A 23,066-nucleotide genomic window follows, 5' to 3' on the forward strand; every position below is an offset into this window, starting at 1 on the left:
TGTTTAAAATACTTAAAAAAGGCTGGAAGTTAAATCAACCTAAAACGTCCTATGCAACCACTTGCCTCACTTTTTATAAGTTAGATCTAAGTAACATTTTTTACAGTGTGGGTCTAAATACCTGTTATTCCCCCTCTAAAAAGGGTTTCTGTTATTCTTAAAAAAATTAATCAGTGCCTAACTATGTTGCTATGCTACGATAACCAGCGATCTAGCAGCTGCAGATAGCTGGAGAACTACACACATGATACTTTAACAAACTACCAGCATGCACCTCCCACACACCGATTCCTGATTCTCACTGAATACAAAAAGTCAGAAGATCGCTATGGACTGATTTCAAGGACTATAAACTTAGCACACACAGACACATTGCTGAGTCTCGTTAAACTGTTTAGTGAGCATTATGACATGTTTTCCTTTATCGTGTTTAACCCTTTGCTTTGTTACTTTGTTTGCTGCCTTTGCGCTTGGGATATTCTGTATGCACTTGCTTGTTCCTGTTTCAACCTTTAATTGCAAGATCATTCTCTTAATAAACTGCTATTTGATCCTCAACAGTTTTGTATTTTTTCAAGCCAATTGCTTTGGAGTTTAACCAACATATGCTAAAAATATTTGTTACATTATATCATAGTTTCTAATATTATCATTCTTTAAAAGATGTTTGTTTCTGTTTTAAAAGTATATTAAAAGTGAAAAATTTGATGGATTATTTAGAGATTTCATCCAAAATGACAAAATTATTCTGTATAATCACATTAATTAATGTGTTTAATTACAGTAATTTTTATAATCACACCAATTATTGTATGTTTAAAAATACATAATAACCAATAATAACCTGCATACATTGATAACCGTTATAATCACATTAATTACTCTGTGTAATTACAGTAACAACCTGTTTATACAGTGTACTATAACAAAGTGTATTATACTATATATTAGCATTTAAAACACTTTGAATGCTACAGAATGCTGTAATACCAATTACCATGAAACGATAAAATTGAAAAGCATACACAGCAGCCTCTGGTGAATTCACAAAAGCAAAAACTGCAAAAACAAACAAACAAAAAAAACAACATACAGTACCTCCTGGGATGTATTTGGCACTCTTTAGAAATGTATATACAGTAGGGGTACATTTTCAGAATGTAAACAGGGTTTCAGGGTTTCTACCAGGTGCTGCGGTTTCCCCCAGAAATCCAAAAACATGTGGTACAGGTGAATTGGGTACGCTAAAATTGTCCGTAGTGTGTGGGAATGAGTGTGTATGGATGTTTCTTAGTGATGGGTTGCAGCTGAAAGGGCATCTGCTGCGTTAAACATATGCTACATGAGTTGGTGGTTCATTCTGCTGTGGCGACCCCAGATTTAATAAAGGGACTAAGCCGAAAAGAAAATGAATGAATATATGAATATCATCTAGATCAGGGGTTCTCAGATTTAAGCTCCAACTTGCCTTAACACACCTGCAATAATTTTTTTAGAAAGCCTAGTAAAAGCTTGATTAGCTAGCCCAGGTGTGTCTGATTGGGGTTGGAGCTAAAATCTCTGGGACTCCGCATCTCCAGGACCGAGATTGAGAACTTCTGATCTAGATGAATAACATCAACAACAACAACAACAACAACAACAACAAAAACATATTTTCAAACAACTTTTCACTTAGACTTTAGATTAAAACCCAAATATTCAAAAAATCGTCTTGCATTAACAATATTTTTCCTTGTTTTACATTTTTTGCTTCTCTCTGACTATTTTACCAAGATTTTGAATTTTGGCAAGTACTTGTTTGTACCTGACTTTAAATTTCTTTTCTTTTTTTCAGCCCTCATCATAAACTGCTTCAACACCCTCTGGCTCAGCCTGTCTACTATAACAATTGGTCAAGCTGTTCAATCAAACAGACTGACAGATTTGAATGGACAGCTTTTAAAGTTGTGGGTGAAGCTCATTGTTCACATTTTTGGTGGAAGATAAACTAAAAAATGACACACTTTCAGGTGTGTTTAAACACTCTCAGAAAAAAAGGTACAAAATTGTACCTTTTAGGGTACAAATGGCCCGTCACTGGGGTGGTACCCTTAAGGGTACAAATTTGTACCTCTATTTAAAGGTACAAAATTGTACCTTCTACATTTGTACCCTTTAAGGGACAATTTTGTACCCTAGACACTGAAGGTACAAAAATGTACCTTTTTATATTGTATAGTATTTTCAGGGTACTGACCCAGGCATTTTGATCTTTTGGTGACTGCATGCACAAATAAATAAATAAAATATTTTGGTTCACAGATGTCCATTTTTATTTATTAATGTAGAAATATTTCATTACAACTCACAACTGAATGTGTTAAGAAATAGAATTACACAGCAAGTATAAAGCAGACATGTAAAACAGTAAAAAGAACAATTTAGATAAGAATAAAAACTAAATAATCTACACTTAAAGACCACAAGAATACTGTTTAAGATTTATAAACACATTACACAGGCTACATCAAGTACATCAAGTACTGTATTTATAAAGTCCAAAGTATTTGTCTTTAGTCAGAATACTCGGTCATAATAAATAATTTGTCATCAACATTTTCTCTGAATTTCAGAATGAAGGCAATGTTTCTCTATAAATTGCTTCAACAGTGCAGAAAACCATACATCAGTAGCCTCTTCCTCAACATCAGTAGATTACTCCTCAAGTGGAGTTGTAATTTGTTATAACACAATATGTGTTTATGCTTTTGATAAACATGACATGTAAAGCACTCATATCTGGAAAATGTTCTTTGATAGTCATCAGGACCACAAGTTATTTAAAAATTTGCTTTATGCATAAATGATAGCAGTGTGCTGGATTCACTTGATGATTGTGATTATCCCAAGAGCATGTGGAGAAACAAAAAACAAGGTTGATCACTCTGGTAACTGGAGTAGATCAAGGCTTGTCACCGTCCACCGTTCATTCAAAACATTCCACTGCAGAAACATCAAGGTGTTTTTCTAATAAGATGGATATGTCAAAAATGTATATTCGTCCACATCATTAGCCCGGCCAATCCCAATCCCATCAACTCTGAAGACTGCCGTGACTCGTCTTGTTAACACAGTTGTCCAGTCGGTGGCCTCCTCCTGTACTTGAACTGTTGGATGTGGTGAAGATGGTTCACTGTAAATGACAAAGCAATAATTACATTAATATCAGTCACTCTATCACTGATGAAGAGAAAATCAACATGCATAGAAAGGAAAATAATTAATATTCACTGATTTAAAAAAAATTATCACAGATTAAAAGACTAATATAAATTTCATTCATTCATTCAATTTCTTTTCGGCTTAGTCCCTTTATTAATCTGGGGTCGCCACAGTGGAATGAACCACCAACTTATCCAGCATGTTTTATGCAGCATATGCCCTTCTAGCTGCAACCCAGTATTACGAAACATCCAGACACACTTATTCACACACACATTTATACACTACAGACAAATAAGCTTACCTAATTCAGCTATAGCGCATGTCTTTGGACTTGTGGGGAAACCGGAGCACTTGGAGGAAACCTTCACGAACACTGGAAGGATATGCAAACTCCTCACACAAATGCCAACTGACCCAGCTGAGGCTCGAACCAGCGACCTTCTTGCCGTAAGGTGACAGCACTACCCACTGCGTCATCCTAATATAAAGAATATCAAGCATTATAAAATGCATTTATCACAGCATATACTAAACAGAAAACAACTTACACACCTGAGCACAACGAAATGTTGAAGTGTCTCGCTTAACAAGGCTGGCAACATGAGAAGTGCTGCTGTAAAATCAATTCCTGGAACATAAGATGTGGCATACAAACAAATATGAAGGAATCCATACAAAGCTAGAATTTAATAATTTTAATCAAGTGGAGAAAGTTTAGAAAGAGTACCTTAGAGTCAGATCCATAGCATTCTTCAGTTGATCTCTCATCTTTCGATGAAAACCTAGAAAATAATTTTAAACATGTGGGTGTACATTTATTGTTGTTTGTAAGTAAAAACCTACACATTTAAAATAGTATGTAAGCCATTAAAACCATGGTATAGATAATGAGACATACTTACATCTTGTAACTGAGCCATGCTTTCATATGACATGCCTTCATTGATCTGATGCTGTTAGGCTGCATTCTGTTGTTCAATCTTGTCCTAAAAGACAATTGGAAACTTCAAAAACTTCTGGAAAGCAATAAGATAAAGCAATAACTATTTACTTATTTTGAGATATTAATAAAATAGGTAAAATAGCTCAAGGTACCAGTTTCAGAACAGATGAGACAAATTATTACATTAAAGAACAAAGTATAACTTAAAACGTCGATTTATAAAACGTGGTATGTTAATAATTCTACATTAACATAAGTATAACGTTAAACGATAGTAAAGCACCAACAATTCTGAACATGAGAGTTTGTGGACACTCCTCAACATTAATGTAACTTAGACACTGAAACGAAGATATGTACAAGCATACACACGCCACGTTTGTAACTAGCCACGTTTACATAATCAGTCGCTTTGTCGGTGACAAAATTGTGATTTTTCTTCACAAAATGGCGGTGTAACTTATATAACCTCTAAAATTACATTTCAGCGGTCAACCGTGGCTAGAAAAATGGCCTCAAAATATAAAACATTATCGATAATTACAAATTTCCAGTATTAATAACAAAAGGTTTTATATCAAGGTATATGAAGACTTTAGTCGCGCGAGCTCCGGGCCACACCGCACATTACTCACGGCCCGATTTCGGTGCACGGATACGGCAGCGTCGGCTCGCTTCTGCTGCCGCAACTGGCCCGAGTGTATTTTGCTATTTGGGTTCCGATTATATTCCGCCGTGGCAACACTTATTAATAAAGCAGTAACGTAACGTATATAAGGCGCGAATACGTTACGTAGGCGATAAAGGGAACTTTTACACCGAGAAAACTAACAGCATATAACGTTAGTACTCACCGTCTATAACGTTATGTCCCTCGGTGACTTCGATATCACATTGTATTAACTTCTTTAATAAGCTGCAGACATCTTAGCAAACTCCATCCTGCAGGCCAGCCCGGAGCACTTAAAGCGGGGGAAAGCCGAGACCCGAGAGTCAGACAAAATCAACAGAACACGACTTCACATGTAAAAATGAGACTGAAAATATATCTTTAATACATTCTTACCTGAAAAGTGTGGACTCCAAAATAGACTTTCCTTTGAAGAGCGTGCGAAGTTCTGTGTAAACAGCCAGCATACTCTACCGACCGCCTCAGTAACAAACACTACTATAACGTCTCAACAAGCCAAATTCTTAAAGAGAGAGCAACATCACCACCTGTATGAAGATGCTGTCACTCTGCATAGTTCTTATTCTACATCCCATAAACTATAGGGTCTTAAACAGTAAGCAAAGACCAGTATTTACGTTTTTAATGATTAAAATTACATTCAATTATAAATTAAATTATTAACATTTTTGCGAAAAAATGTAATTTAAATACATGACATTTTTTTTATTTATTATTAAAATATTTAATTCAATCAATTTATTTATTTATTATATTTTTAAATTATGTATTTTAGTATTAATGTTAAGTATTAATACATTTAAATTAGTGTTATATAGTGTCTTGATCTTATCATGAGCTGAGGGTACAATTTTGTTCCTATAGGGAAACAAAATATATAATTGTACCTTTAAAGGTGCCAAATTGGTCCTTTACGGTACAATTTTGTATCCAAATGTGCTATAAAAGGTACAAAAATGTACCTTTCAAACCTAAATCTGGACATTTGTACCTTTATAGCCCATTTGGGTACAAAATTGTACCCTAAATACCAATATGGGACCTTTAAAGGTACAATTTTATATTTTGTTCCCTCTAGGAACAAAGTTGTACCCTCATTGTACCTTTTTTTCTGAGAGTGAAGGGACAGTTCACCTAAAACTGAAAAGTCTGTCATCATTTACTTGTTAGTCATTAACTTGTAACTAACCATTTTGAGTTTCTTTTTTCTGTCAAACACAAACGAATATATTTTGAAGAAAGCTGGAAATTGTATCTGTTTTTCCTTTGAATGTCAGTGGTTACAAGTTTCCAGCTTTCTTCAAAATATCTTCTTTAGAGTTCAACAGAATAAAGAAACTCATAAAGGTTTGGATCCACTTCAGGGTGACATGAAATTGTACACACCTCTTCTTTAAACTTTTATCAGGAATCAATCTGAGTAATTACGACAACCACAGTCTGACTTCTGACTAATGGCGCAAACAGAAACTTTCAACATTTTGTCAGTAATAGTAGCAAGAAATTAATCACAGTTGTCTTAGGGTAAAGCTAATCTTTGCTTCAAGTCCCCAAAGCCTGAAGCAAAGGACATGGAAAACTCATTAATACATTTACACCCTGATAAATGCCATCTGCTGGGAGAAAGAGGTCAAAGAGAAGAACTGAGAAGGAATAAGATGGTTTTGTACTCCGGTCATGAAGAGTTTAACAGGGCAAACGAGAATGATTCTGATAGAAATCATCATAGATATGCGAATAAGACAGCATGGCTGGCATCTATCAAAGACAACATGACCAATATGCTAATTTAAAACAATTTGGTAACACTATATAATAACTGCACAGTATGAATCAATAATAAGCATTAGCTCATAGTTAGTACAAAATTGTTAAGCATTAACTCTATATTAATGGACATTAATAAGCAGTGTATAACTACAAGCTACAAATGCTGTATTCTTGACACATACAATGTATTATGGATTGCCTTTTCATACATTTATTTATGATTAAGTTTTTACTACTAAATTAAGTATTATTGATGAACCGATTATTTAAGATTAGTTGATGATTAGTTGGGTTTTAAAATCATTTAGTATGGGTAAAATAAGATTAAGAAACACTAAACATCGAATTTTTAAGGCATATAGTACACTTTTAAAACCTTGTTTTAGACCTTGTTTTAGGTCATTGTAACTTATTAATGTGGGGTGGGGCAGTGGCGCAGTAGGTAGTGATGTCGCCTCACAGCAAGAAGGTCGCTGGTTCGAACCTCGGCTCAGTTGGCATTTCTGTGTGGAGTTTGCATGTTCTCCCTGCCTTCGCGTGGGTTTCCTCCGGGTGCTCCGGTTTCCCCCACAGTCCAAAGACATGCTGCAGGCGAATTGGGTTGGCTAAATTGTCCGTAGTGTATGAGTGTGTGTGTGGATGTTTCCCAGAGATGGGTTGCGCTGGAAGGGCATCCGCTGCGTAAAAACTTGCTGGTTAAGTTCTTTGGACTGTGGGGGAAACCGGAGCACCCGGAGGAAACGCAGGAAGAACTCAGGGAGAACATGTAACCGTTAGTTAATCATGTTTTAACTTAATTTTATAAGTTGCACAAGCACAAGTCAGTTTAACATATTGTCACCTTGGAATTATAAGGTTCTGTCTGCGTTCTTAATGATTTTGAGATATTGATCTTAAAGCTTTTGCATTGCATAGCAAACAGTACAGAATGTGTTTAACATTTGTTTTTTGAATAAAAAGTCTTAAAATGTAAACAACTTATAAAAAAAAAAAACATCCCATAATGTACAATTGGACAAAAAAATTTAGATAGAACCTTATAATTGTAAGGTGACTATATTATAAGTCCATTGGACTCCAGGTTAATTTGATTAAGCTTAAAAATTTACGGCAATCAGGATTTTTTTACAGTGTGGCTACTCTGTATATTAATAAAATATTTATTAAAAGATGTTTTTTTTTGTGACTAATTGGATGACTTGTTATGCTTTGTAAGTTTCGTTCCTGGTTTAAAATGAGGGAGGGTGGTATCCTGATCACAGAAGTTTTTTAAACACATTTTGCATTATTCTTGTAATTTTATCTTGTATTATCTTACTTTAAAAGGCTACCATTAAACATAATTAAATACATGAGCAGTGCTTAAGCATCACTTGGGGTTTGTTAGTAGCCATGACTGCCTGTCTGTTTTTAGTCAAAAGGTGGAGAAAGTACAAAATTTGATGGAGGTGGCCACTCTCTCAATGAAGGAACCCTAATTTACAGCATAAATAGTCTTGTACTTTCTCGTAGCATTTGTATGTGCATTTATAAACTGTTTACAAATTTTTATTAACGTAGAGTTAATACTTAAAGGATGAACTAACTATATGTGAATGCTTAATACTTAGTTATTTAAAGTGTGCAGTTATTAGGGCTGGGCGATTTGGCCTAAAATCTAAATCTCAATTAATTGAACAATTTAACTCGATTATGATTTTTTTTGCCCTCTCCGCGCCGCCTACACTCGTCAACACTACCAAGCTGACTAATCACAGAGCTTGCGTTATGCGTCGTCGCATCGTGTAGTTACATTTTTTAAAAGGTCAGTGTCGGCATCAAGTACATCGAGGGATATGCAAACGCATGAAGGTTGAGCAAGACCAAACGCTGCACTCAAAGCAAAAATGTAAACAGAGCGGGGTCATGTGACTCCACACGTGCTAGGAAAAGTAATTGAAAAAATTGACCTGGAAAGTTTGATTAATAGGTTCTGAATGTCGATTTGGATTATTTGTCGATTAATCACCCAACCCTAGCAGTTATTATTATAAAGTGCTACCAGTAATTGAAATGAAGTGACAAGTGAATGTGTGCAGCTGAATTCCTGCCTCCACCACAGCCAAACTCCTAACAACCAGCCTGCTCCCACTGCGTCTGTACAACCAATAGAAGTTCTTTAACATTAATCTGCTTTCATTGGAGCTCTCGCTTGGCTAATTATCCTATAGTATGGAGTTTATTAGGGCCTTTGTGTTTGCTCGATAAATGCACTGGAGTGGGTTTCAGTGGCAGGGCCAGATGGCGATGCCTGGAAGGGATTGTGGGATCATGCTGCCCCTCCAAATCCAGCTCTGGTGCACAGATACGCACACAAACACATAACCACGTTCCTTTCAACACCTGTTGTGAAAGCAGGACTCATTTCTTTCAGGCCTATCATTGTGGGGATTTTAATCAATGCTTGGAATCCTACTGAAGATTTATTGGCATGAGAGATGTGTAAGGGCACTGCTACTTATATATGAAGCATGTCTGGAAATGATTCAGATTAAAGTGGATAAAACAACTAGAGGGAGACCAGACTGATCTATCCCGAAAAACTAAGCTAAAGAAAACAAAAACAGTTTGGTGGTCTATAATTATGACAAAAATATTCAATATACAGTTGATGTCAGAATTATTAGCCCCCCCTAAATTATTAACCCCCCCGACCCCCCACCCCCCCACCCCGTTTACTTTTTCCCCAATTTCTGTTTAACGGAGAGAAGAATTGTTCAACACATTTCTAAACATAATAGTTTTAGTAACTCATTTCTAATAACTAAATAAATTTCCAATAAATAAAAGATTTATTTGATCTTTGCCATGATGACAGTACATAATATTTTACTAGATATTTTTTAAGACACTTCTATACAGCTTAAAGTGCCATTTAAAGGCTTAATTAGGTTAATTGGGCTAACCAGGCAGGATAGGGTAATTAGGCAAGTTATTGTATAATGATTGTTTGTTCTGTAGAGTATCGAAAAAAAAAATACCTTAAAGGGGCTATTAATTTTGTCCTTAAAATGGTTTTCAAAAAAATTAAAAACTGCTTTTATTCTAGCCAAAATAAAACAAATAAGACTTTCTGTAGAAGAAAATACATTATCAGATATGCTGTGAAAATGTCCTTGCTCTGTTAAACATAATTTGGGAAATATTTGAAAAAGAAAAAAAATTCAAAGGGGGGCTAATAATTCTGACTTTATATGCAGGATATCAAATACACACTCAAAAAAAATGTTTTCTTTAATATTGAATCTAAAATACGATATGACTTTTCATGTGAACTATTGTAACTGTTTTAGGTGTCAAAGATAAAAAGAGGTTTTTAGAATTGTGTCAAATATGATAAATTTAGCACTATAAAATCATTTATAGTTGATATCTTTTACCCCTTATCGGACCAGGAACCTGAACAGAAACTTCACTGACATTGATTACACCATAATATACAGTCATAAAAGTGAAAAATCCTGTAATAATCCACAGTAACATTTCAGGGTTTATTCTCCTTTTAATTAGTATTTTAATTAGTTCAACAGAGTGCCTTATAAAGTAAAATAAAAACTGAATATATATACGCCCTCACTATTCTGTGGCTTATTGGATATTTAGTATTAACATTTGAATCGAGTGTACACACATTCATTCCCTGGTTATTTAATTCATTCATTCATTTTCTTTTCAGCTTAGTGCCTTTCTGGTTATTTCAATTATTGGTTATTTATTTTTAATGAAAAACAATAAGACTAACTTTCTTAATGTTAACAAAACACATCTTTTTTTTGTACTTGATATTTAGTGGTTTTATTTAAATGTGGTAATAAAGGTAAACATCTAATATATATTATCTAAGTGTAGATCAGTATGTTGAATACCAATTTTATACAAATTTTTTAATTACATTTTGACATTTTCCCACTTTTTCACCCTAAAAGTAGCCTATTCTCAATTTTAAAAAAATATTTTTCAAGACTTTCTACTTTTTAGACCGATAACCAAAGAAATAATGTCAGGTGCAGATGTGTTGTTGATGTACCACCCCAAAATGGCAGAAAGTGCTTGGTCATGCACATGTTTGCATGTCAATGTGTTCGGGTGCGACTTTAGTCAGTTTGGCGCCATATAGAGTAACACATGCTATGATCTACAATTACGATTTGTGGTTACTAGTTGTCATTCATTTTCAACCAAATGTAGAGTTAGGCCTTTTCATAGCCTTAAAATAATAATCTACTGATGTACATAATTAAATTCCTTCAACCAACACAAAGCTCCCACGTTCAAAGCTACTCCACCCATATGCCAACAAACGTCAGTCAAATGATTCATGCAGAAAAATCATTCAGATGTGAATGGATGTAGGAGACGTGCCAGAAATCATGTTAACATGCAGAGAAATGACAGGATGGCTCACCTAAAAATGATAATCACGACGTCATCCTTTACACTTCATTAGGTTGTGCTGAAATGAGTTGAAATGCCTTCTTTTCATTCAACAGATGAAAAAAAAGAGTCTGCAGAGGTTCTGCATGACATGAAGGTGAGTAAATGGTGACTTATTTAATTTTGGCTGTACTATCCCTTTAAGACTTACATCACACTGTAAAAAGAATTAGTTTCTCTAGTTGAAAAAAAAGTGAGTAAACCCTTTGTAACTAGGGTTGGGTACTGAAACCCAATGCCAATATAACACCGGTATCTATATAACCGGTATGTACCCACTCAAAAATGTTTTGAGTGCAACAACCTAATTGTTTTATGTTCAATCCACTTACAATTTTTGTAATAATAATAATAATAATAATAATAATAAGTTAACTTAATTTCTTCATGTTTTCCCAAAACAAATTGATTGTGTGTAACACAGCCTTTTTACAGACCAAACCCGAACAGGAATTTTGTTAGCACCTACAGTAAATGCCTGAACATACATAATCGCTACTTTATTGATGGGCTATACTTTATAAAATGATCATGTCACTCCTTTAATGGGTACTTTTTATAAGTATTGATTCGACACTGGTACCAAAAAATCCAAATGATATCCAACCCTAACTGAACTGCTAAAGACCCATATCAAAGACCTTTATTTCCCAAGACATGCCTGTTTTTTTTTTTTTTTTTACAAATGGATGAAATCAGGCCAAAAAGGAGTAAACTATTCCCACTGTAAAAAAAGTAGGGTTCCACATAATTTATTCATGCTGTCCCAGCGCACCGAATCGGGCTCAGGAGCAGTTTAGTTATAGCCGGGCCCGGTTGGAAGAGGTTGGCCAGAGCGTGGTTTGGTTGGGCTTTGACACTGTATGCTTATGGTGTGAGTGCAAAGCATGCCAAAGCACAAGCTCACAACCGAAGATGCAACGTCACTTTTAAGGGACTGCTTCGTATGGATTTATTAATCATTCTTACTTTTCAATGAACATGACATTTATTACATGACGTTTATTAAAGATACAAACCCCCCGCTGCACATCAGCAGCCACCTTCAGCAAACCTCCTAATACCTGCAGTACAAGGACTTATAATAATTTATGAGTGTCAAAAGATGCGGATCTCTTTGGCAAATTATACGCATGCCACTGTATTCCAAATGACTAAAATAATACAAAACAATATAACTAAAGTATTCCACTGTGCTATGCGAGAGCACTTCTCTTCTGTGAAACTAAACAGTCGCATCATCAATGACATAAGCGTGCTCAGGTTCAGAAGGCAAGGAGCAGTGTAAGTGCAGGCTGTCGGGGGAGAGGGGACAATCGCGCTTCAACAAGGTTCAAGGCAACTGTGCCTCATGTGATTACAACCTATAAGTTAACTTAATAAATGTAAGTGGTTTGAACATAACACAATCAAGTTTTCCCAATCTCAAGAATTGTGTTGTTTCAACTCATTTTAAAAAGTAGTTTGAACAAGAAGCAAAATATGTTTTTTTGAGTGCTGATAGACAGCCTGCACGAAACGCATGTGACCAGATGTGAAGAAAAGTCATTTTGAGTGAAGGTTGGGGTCATTGGTTAGATTTTGAGTGCAAATAAATGCTATAAAAAAGTAAGTGGACAAGATACATAAATTATAAAAACACTATATACACCTAAAAATAAGAAAAGTACATTTTAATTTGATGCCGACTTATCTTTTTTTAAATTATACACATACACATTTACTTTTTATTTTCATGTTAACAGATTTGCTCAATTTATTTAAGTATAGTCAACTAATAACTTTTTACAGTACATGAAGGACAGCAATCTCCATTTTGCATCACAGACAGGTAACAAAAATGTGCTTTAAACAAACTGGGTGGAATTTTCCACTAACGCCTTGGAACGCTGGTTGCAGGGAACCTCAGGGCAAAATGACAAGTCCTGCTTTGTCAGTATATATATGCTGGATTTCCTTTAGAGGTTTCATTGTACTTCTCTTCAGACAAGAGATTTATAACTATTTTAGTTTCAGCTACAAACAAGCTAACCCTGCTATGCGATTTGACAGCTCAGTCGTCACATCGTAAAATTAAATGTCAGACATTATATTTATATATTATTATCCACTATATCCATAGGCCCATAGGATCATGGTCATTCCACAAATGCATGTAAAACAATATCACTTACGCTCACCTGCCACAGAGAACAAATTACCCTCTTGTTAGTCTATACTTTATAATACACTTTTTATTTTCTCAGGCATACTTGCTAGGGTGTTAAAATCGTCTGCCAAGTCCCTGAGAGAAAAAATGGGAGCAGGCCAACAAATCAAAGCAAGCAGAGCCCTGCGGAGGTCACGTGAACTTACAGCCCAAATTGTGTATCAGATGTTCAAACTGCCAAGTTGTTTTGTGGTTGTATAAAGTTAACGCTTAACATAGAAAGTCAATCATAGAACATTCAGTGAATGGCAGGTCTGAAAAGCTTACTGGATCACAATCTGGTAAGTTTGTTTAAAACCTGGAAAGACATTTAAAACCTTCATTCATAACTATAGCAGAAAATGAATACAAACTTGATTCTACATGTACTGTAGCAGTAAAGACATTCCTTTATATTTAACAAATGACAAAAAAACAACAGTATCACCGAAACCGTTTTGAAATAGACTGTAGGGTTATACATTTAATGGCAACACTTTACAATAAGCTAAGATAGGTAAATATTTGGTAAAATGTACCATAACATTTAGATAGCCTGATCCTACATGTATTTTGCTTCAGTATTTATCTTTGAAAATGCTAGTTAATAACAAACAATCAATCAAACAAACAAACAAACAAACAAACAAACAAACAAACAAACAAACAAACAAAAAAAAAAAAAAAAAAAAAAAACAATTGCTCATGTTAGTCCTAACTCTACTGAGTAATGCTTTTGTTCAAAGATGATTTATTTTAAAGGATCAAATGTTTGGTACAATCACACATTCTTTTTTATATTACGTTAAGGTTAGTTTTTGTTTTTATTATTATTATTATGGTAACACTTTACAATGAGGTTCATTACTTAATGCATTTACTAACATAAACTAATGCTGTACAACACATGTACAGCACTTATTAATCATAATTGAACATTTACTAATGCATTATTAACATTCAAGTCCATGCTTGTTAACCTAGTTAATGCACCATGAGTTAACATGAACTAATAATGAACTACTGTATTTTCATTAACTAACGTTAACAAGCATGAACAAATACAGTAGTAAATGTACTATTCATTGTTTGTTCATGTTAGTAAATGCATTACTTAACATTAACTAATGAACCTTATTGTAAAGTGTGACCATTATTATTATAAAGTCTTTTCAATGTAAAAATGCCACAGTACCAAATGACATTATTGTCAAGGGACATTATTGTATTTAATAGTAAATAATTTTTTATTTTTATAAGAGTTACTTAGATAACTAGACAACTGCATTTAATATGCACAATATATATATATATATATATATATATATATATATATATATATATATATATATATATATATATATATATATATTTTTTTTTTTTTTTTTTTTTTTTTTCTATTGCCAAAATGGCCTTTAGCTTTAATTCTTACTAGTGTACACAAAAGATGCATGGCTTGTTGCAACCCAATGCTGTGTCAAACATAGATATTAAATGAAATATTAAATGATTTTAATGACAACCCTTTTACACTTTTAAAAATAAAGAATACAACAGAGTTTTCCCAGGGATGCCATAGTGTGCAGAACATTTTAATAATCAAAGGACTTTTTCAACAATAAAGACCCTTTCATGAAATAAAACGTTCCCATGGTGTTAGTGGATGATGGATGGATGATTTATTTTGAAGGAACCTTCAATGCCAATAAAGAACCATTATTTTAAGAGTGTGGTTGATCAATTTTAACAAATGAAATTGAAATTGCTTCTATAAACTGTTGCGTTGTTAAAAAAAATGAAAGAAAGAAAATATAAGTTGAAACAACCCAGCAATTATTAACAAGCAGTGTTATTCCCAATGTTTTAACCTAATTAATTAATCATCATGCATTATCAGTAGGGCCAGACAGAGTCTGCAGAGATTTTTTGCTATTTCTGCAGAGAATTTTGTAAAAAATCTGTGGATTTATGCGAAATGATTTTGGGAGGATCATTATTAAAAACTTTATATATGTACTAAAAAAAGTACCTATTAATAATAATACCATGCAAATATAATTAGATTCATTAATTTGGTAAACAAAGCAAGTCTCTCATTTAATATACCTACAGCGAGACAGAAAATATTATTTAACATTGTAAACAAAATATATGAACATTATCATATCAGTCAAAAATATTACTGAAATTTACTTAAAAACTGAATAAATATAAAATTACATACATTTACACAAGTGAATATATAGGAATCGATGGGCTATAAATCTGCGGATTTTTGCACGCACAGATTCCATGCAGACCTAATTATCAGTCATCATGCATATTTAAAATGGCTTAAACGACCCAAATTGGATGGAAACGGCATATAAATGCATTAAAAAGTTGCTCACAATTAATTATTTTTCAACCATATAACAACATGCACAATGCACTGATGTTCTGAAGTTAAAAAAGTTAAGTGAAAGTGATAACAAAGGAAGTGTGTGAGCAATTTTGCTTCTCAGCTGAGAAAAAAAAAGTCTTTTATTTCCCAACAATGAGCCGTGACGAGCTCTTTTTCCTCGCTCTGTGAGAGCAGCTGGATGGAAGGCATGCGTCCAGATGAAAAGATTAGAGGATCAATCAGGAAGACGAAAGAGGGTAACATATAATCAGCAAAGGGGCGATGAGCAAGAGGTCAAACATGGAGAAGGGCATTGTGTCATTGAAGAAGGGTCGTACCTGTTGCCAAGCTCTACACACTAACAAACACCACCCCACGCCTCAGGAAAGAAGGAAACATCAGTAAAAGGTCACAAAGTGTTGAAGAACCCAACCCTCATTAGAAAAATTCAAGCGCCCCCTCCCGCCACAAGCATTTTCCTAAAATAAATGCATTAAAAAAACACACATTCTCACACTCAGAGAGTACAACATGTCCACAACTAAAATCCGAGGCAAAATCTGTTAGATAAGGCGGTTGAAGCCAGTCATTGGTGGAAGAAAAACAAATGTGTGATGAATGAGAAGAGACAGAGAAGAGGAAGCGGTATGATGGAAACAGACCATGCAACATTACAATTCCAATTATGCTCAAAAGTCATAAAATCCTCTAATATTACCTGCTGGCATCCATGAGTGGTGAACTGTGGAGATATTGATGCAAATAAGGCGAATCTTCACAGTGTACTTAAGATATATATAATCAAGAACCTGAACTCCTGTATTTATGGCTGGACACTGTATACCGTGAGTCAAGTGACACTTCATGACTTTATCATCTCCATGGTGTTAAAATCATTCACATATGGTTTTTGATGAATGACAATGATTTCTGCAAAGAGGGCTGCATGATATTGGATAAAACTGACCTTGGACTGCAATGTCCAAGTTTTAGAAAGCGAAAACAAAAGCAGAATCCCGGACATATAACAAAGATTTAGAACCTGGCCGGACAAAATTTTTAAGTCCCTTTTTTACGATGTGCCTCTGTGGGTCTACAGAGCACATGAGACTGTCTGTGGGAATGTTGACAGGTGTCGTGCAGAACGAAATGGGTGAACAAGAGAAGATTTCAAAAAAAAAAAAAAAAAAATGTAAAGAATGATCATAAAAGTAAACAAAAAATGTCACTAAATATACTTGGGCAGCCATTAAAATACCTAGGCGGCTGGCCCAAGTAAAGTCTATGTGTGGGACACTGACATAAAGACTGTAATTAAGTATTATTCACGTTATTTATTAAATTACCCATTAAATTGTATTTTATTAACCTCTACCCCTACCACAACCCTAAACTTAACCAACACAGTAATGTAAATATGCCATCTAGTATGCCATGTAAGCCATATCTTGTAGCTGAAAGGGAAAAGCTACAAATAAGACCATAGTAAAACATGGTTCTTCAAACCATCTTGAGGTATTGAGAAGAATAAGGTCTATTCATAATGCAATGTCGATTGACTCAGCATAGAACTGATTTCTAAAACATGATTTCTTCCTTAATTTGTGAAATAAATCACCTTTGAAGTTAATCTTGAGTTGAAGCTGCTTCACTGAGCCCTTCATTAGCTGACAGCAAAGCAAAAAAAAAAAAGATTTTAACATAATTTTCTGAATATATGGGTAAACAAATTAGTCATCACATTATCAATTTAATACAAGTAATCTTTGTTAATGCTACAAAACTACTTGTGCATGAATGGTTTAAACTCACTCAAAGTATCTGACCTTAAAAACAATATAAAAAGATGAACTTTCACTGTAATAAACTTTGCAAATACTCCACAATTCAACTGTGGTGCGCAGTCAGCTAATCATGGCATCCTCATCAAGGGATTTGACTATTGTAGTTACTGTACGCCAGAGATGTATAAAGTACTAGAGACCCATACTTAAGTAAAAGTACAAGTGCTTTATCAAAAATTGACTTGAGTAGAAGTAGAAGTGCTCTTTAAGCACCATACTTAAGTGGAAGTACAAAAGTATTCAACATTTTTTGTACTTAAGTATTGCAAGTAGTTTATTTCAAAATTTACTACTTAAGTACTGAAAGTAAAAGTACAAGTATTGTGCAATGTAGTTATTAAAGAAAGCAGTCGAATTACACTAATTGTTTTGTTTATTTTAAATATCTTTTTTGGGGTACTTGATTAAGCAGAACGAAAAGAAACATGGCTTATGATACTGTTTTTCTCTGTAAATAGTTTCTATGGTACAAGAGCTCACATCGTCAGGCCCTTTTACCAGAAAATGCCTTCACTGATGAGATAATTCAGCATGTTCACTCACATACTCTCTCTCTCTCTCTCTCACACACACACACACACACACTGCCCTGCACACACCTAAATGTACACTCTCTCCCCACTCTCACACATTCATACACTCTCACACACACAGTTCTCTCTCTATCTCTCTCTCTCTCTCACACACACATTTTTGTGTATTGTGGGGACATTACATAGGTTGCAATTGTTTTTACACTCTCTCTTACACACACACACAGATGCACACACAGGTACAATCACACTGTTGTTTTCTCTTACTCACACATTATTCACTCTCACTCACACACACACAAAGACACACTTAAACTTTGGGAGTTTTGAAGTTTGATTGGTTAATACCACAATAAACAGGAGTTCTGTCTTCTGGAAGCATTCGTGAAACTAAACTAAACAAGCAAACTAAATCCTGCTTCACTAATTCATTTGATTTTATTGTAAAAAAAAACAAAACAGGAAAATGTGTATATTACTGTGTTAAATGAAAATCTGAAATATTTTATGGCTTATGGCTATGATTTAGTAATAATTGTTATTTATTTTTATCACATTTTTAATGAAATTGGTCTTACAGTTCATATTTTCTGTAGTATATTTATTAATTCTGGTACTTTTACCATAAACCAACATCTCAACCATTTGGTAGAGGCTGATATTTTAGAAATAATGTGATGTGTTGAATAAAAATGCACTGATTGTGTTAACTAGCGACATTAGGAGTTAAGAAATGAAAATCAAAAAATTTCTATTGCTTTTGTCTTGGTGTGACAGTTAAAGGGTTTTTTGTAATAAAATTTTGTCCTTTAATACAGCAGTCAGATATACGAACTGTGCCCTTAATTTGACCTGCTCAAAGAAAACACTCTTTCTGGATGTATCAAACAAAACTCATGCACAGAAGACAGCACGAGCATTTACAGCTAATAAACTCATGTCAATATTATCCCGCCTGCTTTTTGAGCGCTGACAGGCGGGTCTTACACGGCTATGATTGGTTATTGTCCTCAACAGAAAGGGCTTTAGAAATATAAGCGCTGTTCACCCATGGCGGGAAGATTACGCGATTATCACAGGTAATAGACACAGTGGAGAAACCTTAATTGCACATGAGGCACGCTTATGTCTGGATCCACAGCTTTAACAGCTAAGAAGAGAGGAAAAGTTACCTTACAAACTGGCCCGCGGGTCAAATGTCCAAAGTGAGAGAGCGAGAGATAGGCAGAGGTGAAGTTTTACAACATTTCTCCCTAATAGTAAACTAGCGGCTGATATGCTGTGCCGCCTCGCCCTCGCGCCTCCGTCCTTCGCCATAGTATTGCGACATCGCGCATAGGAGATAAATGACGTCATCACGTAATCACCGGTTATGACCTATTACTGAACTGATATCAATCATTTTGACACCCCTAGTAACGAGTAACGATGCAGCACATAAAAAATCTATCGGAGTAAAAGTATTAAACTCATGGAAAATATGTACTTAAGTAAAAGTGGAAGTAGGAGAAAAAAATAATACTCCAGTAAAGTACAGATACTGCCTTTTAGTACTTAAGTACAGTAGTGAAGTAGTTCTACTTCGTTACTATACATCTCTGCTGTACGCGCATTGCTATGTCGATGCTGAAAACATATATTTTGCAGCACTATTTCTACATGTCTTTCACCTACAACTAGACAATTAATAGAGCTAGTGAAAGACAAGGCAGTAGTTTTTCTTTCAGTAAACAATAACCTGGCATTAGAACTGATCTTCTGGCAGTTGGAAATAGGATTCTGCGTGGGGCAGAAACAGACAGGTGTTGTGATGACGTACAAGCGCCTAATATTGATGGATGGGTCTGCAAGGCATTGTATGAATGAGTTTCTATGTTTGAACAGAGATTTGTAAAGCCTCAAATAGATACACACTGCATTGAAATATGGCTGTTTCATGTTATACGTGGACATACAAGCAAATATAGGTCAAGCAATAAACTGATAAAAACTACAAAAGGACAAACTGATATCTCTCTTTTTTGTTTTGAAAAAAAGTTGTCACATGAATGTTAATATAATAGCTGACACATATTTGATTATATTTGAAAAACACCTCTGAATTTATTGACATCCTTATTTTGTTTAAATAATAATAAAAAATGTAAAGAGTAAAATCAGTAATTTTCAATGTTTCAAGAATATTTAGGCATTACACACATGATGTTATTATACTGTACGAAAATGTATGAACATGTTTTGCTTTAAATTTATATTTCAAATAAATTGTTATTATTATATAAAATAAGTAAATCTTAATGTAAAACAAAAAAACTATTTTATTCACACACAATAAAATATTCAATTGCTAATATTGGGGTTTAACTGTAACAGCATTTATAATAAAAAGCTTCAGTATCGGGTGTTTTTAGTCTATGCTTTTTCAGTTGGTAAGTAAAAAAAATAAAAATACACACACACACACACACACACACGTGTATATTTTTCATTCCTTCAGTTACTTTTTAATGGTCGAGGGGGAACGAAAAGGAAAACATTAAACCTGTTGTAATTATTGCTGTCATTGATAATAGATGAGGAACAACAAGACACGACAAGCCTTCAGTTGGTGAGAGGAGTTACAACAGTAGAAAAATTCCAACAAAAGTTAATAAAATAGCCGATCATACCCCAAAAGTGTCTCAGTTGTCGTTGGGTCACCAGTACTGGAAATGCGGTAATAGCCGCAACTTTTGCTTTCACTAGCTTCACTTCACCCTGTCCAACCTGATACCAAGATAAGCAACAGTAGCTTGACTAAACACACACTTTGCAAGGTTTAGTGTCAAAGAAGCACTTTTCAAATGCTCAAACACATTAGATAGTATGGACATGTGTTCCTTCCTTGACTGGAAAACATCACTAAGCCATCCAAATATGCGTTATTTAGGTACTCCAGCTAAAACAGTTTGAACCAAATGTTGGAATGTTCGTGCGTTCTGCAACCCGAAGGCCATAACGTTTAAGCCATAACGTTATATTGTAGAAAATAATCGGGCGTCACAAAGGCAGATATATCCAACTTACACTCTGTTAAAGGGACTTGCCAAAACTCTGCGCTTGCATCAACCACTAACTTAAAAGCATGCTCAAATCACGGAGATGCTGGACTGGACTATTGCACAACAGAGCTTTGAGATTTTCAAAAGCAACTTGACAATCTACGGGACGTGTAAAAGGTTGTTTGAGACATTTAATCACAAATTATTGATTCAACTAAAGACAGAACGAAGAAAGTTTGAAATAACAAAGTAGCAGAGATAATTTCTGCATCATAACAAATTTGAAAACAATTCCGTTTAATATTTTTCTATAAAATCTGAATGTCTTGAATTTCAAAAACAGCAAATTGTGAACTGTTTCAAAACATGTTTTGTGCCATGTTCTTAGATTTAGAGTTTTATAACTTCACGTTTCATGCAATTAACATCAGTGTCTTACAGTTAGGAACAAAATCATTGCACAATATTTACATTGATATTATCACTATGTATGAGCAGCATTTAGAAAATTACATGTGCCGCACCCTTTCCTCTCAGTAGCAAAATAAATATATATCTAAAAATACAGTGAGAAAACAACATCTGATCAGAGATGTTTGCACAAGCTCTGTGATTTGCCAATTTAGTCAAGTCGAGTCACATACCAGAGAAGACAAGTAGCTTTTGATAATTAACTTAACAAAAATAAAACTATTGAATGCATTTTTTACATGAATTTACTCTTGAGCATTGACAAACCCACAGAAGAGTTCCATGTCAAAGAAGGCAGAGTCTCAGAGCCACATATATCCCCAGGATAGGGTTAAATCTACAGTGGGTCCAGAAATTATTCTGAGCCCTTTTGAAATTGTTCACTCTTTGTTATATTGCAACCATTTGCTAAATTATTTACTTTATAAATGAATAAAGTTTAATGAACACACAGCACCCCATATTGACAGAAAAACAGAGAAATGTTGACATTTTATAAAAAAAAAAAAAAAAAAAGAAATATTACATGGTACTAAGTATTCAGATCCTTTGCTGTGCCACTCATTTAACTCAGGATCTGTCTATTTCTTCTGATCATCATTAAGATGGTTGTACACCTTCATTTGAGACCAGCTGTGTTTGATTATACTTATTGGACTTGATTAGGAAAGCCACACACTAACTCACACCTGTCTATATAAGACTTTACAGCTTACAATGCATGTCAGAGCAAACCATAATTATGAGGTCAAAGGAACTGCCTGAAGAGCTCAGAAACAGAATTGTGGCAAGGCACAGATCTGGCCAAGGTTACAAAAAAATTCTGCTGTACTTAAGGTTCCTATGAGCACAGTGGCCTCCATGATCCTTAAGTTGAAGACGTTTAGGATGACCAGAACCCTTCCTATAGCTGGCCATCCAGCCAAACTGAGCTATCGGTGGAGAAGAGCCTTGATAAGAGAGTTAAAGAAGAACCCAAAGATTACTGTGAGCTACAAAGATGCAGTCGGGAGATGGGAGAAAGTTGTAGAAAGCCAACCATCACTGCAGCCCTCCACCAGTCGGGGCTTTATGGCAGAGTGGGTTGACGCAAGCCTTTCCTCAGTGCAAGACACATGAAAGCCTGCCTCATGGACTCCAAAATGGTGAGAAATAAGATTCTCTGGTCTGCTAAGACCAACACAGAACTATTTGGCCTTAATTGTGAGCGATATGTGTGGAGAAAACCAGGCACTGCTCATCACCTGTCCAATACAGTACAGTGAAACATGGAAGTGGCAGCATGCTGTGGGGGTGTTTTTCTGAAAGTAAAGATGAAAGATGAAAGTAGAGGGATATCCTGGATGAAAACCTTCTCCAGAGTGCTCAGGACCTTAGACTAGGCCGAAGGTTTGTCTTCCAACAAGACAACGACCCTAAGCACACAGCTAAAATAACGAAGGAGTGGCTTCACAACAACTCTGTGACTGTTCTTGAATGGCCCAGACAGAGCCCTGACTTAAACCAAATTAAGCATCTCTAG

General features: G+C 34.8%; 2 long non-coding RNA genes across 8 annotated transcripts in view; both read right to left on the minus strand.

The window, feature by feature from the left end:
• LOC137490493 (uncharacterized) overlaps positions 1-23,066 on the minus strand; it is a 75,297-nt gene that overhangs the window by 43,101 nt on the left and 9,130 nt on the right. For 2 of the 7 annotated variants that reach the window (XR_015507464.1, XR_015507465.1), the window contains exon 1: positions 19,205-19,349. The exons of the other annotated variants lie outside the window; for them this stretch is intronic. This is a non-coding gene — a long non-coding RNA (uncharacterized LOC137490493). Of the gene's footprint in view, positions 1-19,204; positions 19,350-23,066 lie in introns of those variants that run through there. 7 annotated transcript variants of the gene reach the window in all.
• On the minus strand, positions 2,292-5,137 carry LOC137487522 (uncharacterized). The gene is made up of 6 exons (XR_015507445.2): positions 5,005-5,137; positions 4,110-4,193; positions 3,935-3,989; positions 3,760-3,835; positions 3,509-3,685; positions 2,292-3,175 (listed from the first exon to the last, which is right to left on the minus strand). It is a non-coding gene; the product is annotated as an uncharacterized LOC137487522 (long non-coding RNA).

Source organism: Danio rerio, chromosome 14, assembly GCF_052040795.2.
Source record: "Danio rerio strain M-AB ecotype USA chromosome 14, GRCz13ab, whole genome shotgun sequence".
Taxonomy (NCBI): Eukaryota; Metazoa; Chordata; class Actinopteri; order Cypriniformes; family Danionidae; genus Danio; species Danio rerio.